Source organism: Branchiostoma belcheri, unplaced genomic scaffold (assembly GCF_001625305.1).
Source record: "Branchiostoma belcheri isolate BF01 breed outbred unplaced genomic scaffold, Haploidv18h27 scaffold735, whole genome shotgun sequence".
Taxonomy (NCBI): domain Eukaryota; kingdom Metazoa; phylum Chordata; class Leptocardii; order Amphioxiformes; family Branchiostomatidae; genus Branchiostoma; species Branchiostoma belcheri.
This window is the reverse complement of record NW_017804393.1, coordinates 1-2,730: the sequence shown is the minus strand read 5'-3', so window position 1 is coordinate 2,730 and position 2,730 is coordinate 1.

The window sequence follows — 2,730 nt, the reverse complement described above, 5'->3', positions numbered from 1 at the left end:
GGGGGGGGGCTAAAAGTGCCCGCGCCGACTTTGATGAAGAATGAAGAAGACCTTTATTGTACATTTGTGTTCTACAGAACTAAGTACAGGTCGCATGGGTACAGAACATGAACATAAACATATACATTACAAATATATGAACATAATTATAAGAGTGTAAATAAATGTCTAATTTCTATTCTTTTCGGCTTCATCTGGCTTGGTAGTGATTGTATGGATATATGCGGCTGTGAGATTACTTAGAGTAGGTTTATCAAAAGTTAAAAGGTATACAAATTTCTCTTTACTAGTCAAATAACTAAAGTGGGGAAATATACTTAATACATGGCTAAAAAATATGAATCTATCTCTACTATACAAGGGGCAATCTATGGTGAAATGTATTTCATCTTCTATTCGGCCTAAACTGCAGAATTGACAGGTTCTTTGTTCTAGAGGAGTGCGGTTATGTCTTCCTGATTCGATTCGTAATTTGTGACAACTGATTCTTAGTTTTGTAATGGAGGACCTGTGACGTATGTTCGCTAAGTTGAGATATTTTTCTTCGTTATAGGAAAGCTTTAATAATCTGTATAGACGTAGTTTGTTCTTTGCATTCACAGCTTTGCTATCGTTGTGAATTTCGGATAGGAATGTTTGAAAATAAATGTCTTTTAATCGTTGGAAAATTGATGAAATGGTAGGGGACGTGTTCGAAAAAATTGATTGGGGATTTTGCCAGACGAAAGCATAACCACATTCCTCTAGAGCTCTACGTACGCCAGACGCCCAGCATTTAGTACCTGAAGCTTCTAGGTCTATTTGACATAGGGGGGCGTCTGCTTGAAGGGAGTCAGCTGGTACGTTCTTGTGGAGTCGAATAAAATACTTGATAGCGTTCAGGGAGGCCTCCAAGTGAATGGGGTACCTCCCTAGTTCTGCCCGTGCTGCAAAATTACTAGCTGTTTTTGGTATATTCAGTGAATGTTTGCAAAATTTTAGATGTACAGATTCAATTGGACAAAATTTTTGGCTTTTATAAGAACCCCATATTTCAGACCCGTACAGTAGGATAGGTTTAATACAGGAGTCAAAGAGCTTGTTCTTAATGGATAATGAGGCGTCGGCTTTGCTAAGGGATTGTCTGATGCTGAACAGGGATTTTAGACCCTTGTTGCTTAGATGTTTGTTGTTGGCTTTGAACGTACCAGCTGCACTTACCACTATACCTAGATAACAATATGATGTTACAATTTCTATTACGTTATTATTAAACAAAAAGTAACAATTCTTAGGTAGTCTACCTCCCTTAGTAAAGGTAATTATCTTTGTCTTTTTTAAATTTACCTTCAGATTCCAATATTTACAATATTTCTCTAATTTATCTAAACATGACTGTAAGCCTTGCTGAGATTCGGAGAATAACACAAGGTCGTCCGCATACAAAAGACAGGGAACTTTCTTATTGTAAAGAATAGGAGAGTCACAACAAGGATCATTAAACTCGGCTATGATGTCACTGATAAATAAATTAAACAGAGTTGGACTTAGATTACAGCCTTGTCGAACCCCACAGTTAGTTACAAACGCGTCTGTAAGGCCGCCGTTGGTTTTAATGCAGTTTTTAGTTTTTGAATACATGTTTTTGATGGTCATTAAGAATTTTCCTCCAATACCATGGTTATTTAATTTGAATAACAAACCTTCCCGCCAAACGGAATCAAAAGCTTTGCTGAAATCTACAAAACATGAGTAAATTCGGTCGTTCTTGCTTAGGTATTTGCTGACTAAAGTGGTTAATACAAATAAGTTATCGGATGTTCTATAGTTTTTTCTGAAACCGGCCTGTTGAGGTTTGAAAAGGCTGTTCTGTTCCGCATAGTTAACGTCACCTAGCGTCTGAACGGCTAGCCGTAGAACGGCCAAACTTGGTGACTTTTCCTATAATATTGTTGGCAACAATTCTCTATCATTGGAATTAGATAATAATTTTTTGTGTTGCCATGGCAACGGGTTTCTTGCAGGCATTTTTTGCTAAATTTAGTACTTTTTGTTTCAACAATAGAATTTTATGGGTTTTATGTCAAGTTACTTATGGTTTCTAATATTAATAACATCCCATATAATTTTATGTAAATTTTGTCATCAAATATGCATAATTTATGCTAATTTGATGAAGTCATTGGCCAAAATCCAAGATGGCGGACCATATCATTAGAACAGGTATATACAGGTTATTTTCATTAAAATTTCATCAATACTTCCATTTCTTTTTCCAAAAAGGGTTTAAATGAAGGTCTTTAGTATGTTTACAATGTATTTTAGGCTTTATCATGAAAAAAACTATTTTTGAAAATTCAAGATTGATGATCCAAGATGGCGGATATCTTAAATATGCATGACGTCATTTTATGATGTCACCGGTGTTGCTATGGGCAACATAAGACTTATTACACCCTGATATTCTGTCATAAACACTTTTGGTGCAGTTACGTTGAATACAATTTAGTTTTCAGGGAAAAACCTATTTAGACGGTTTTGGCCAATAAAATCACATTAATGACGTCATAATGACGTCATATTACGTCATACCGATATGAAAATTCTAGATATGATAAATTTTTACTAGTACACCATCCTCTGAAAATTTGGTGGTCATACGACATACCGTTCTCGAGTTCTGAGGGGGGGGGGTCAAAAGAGCCCCCCCCGGTCCCCCCATGCCAAAAAAAGCCCGGTCTAGGTAGGGTT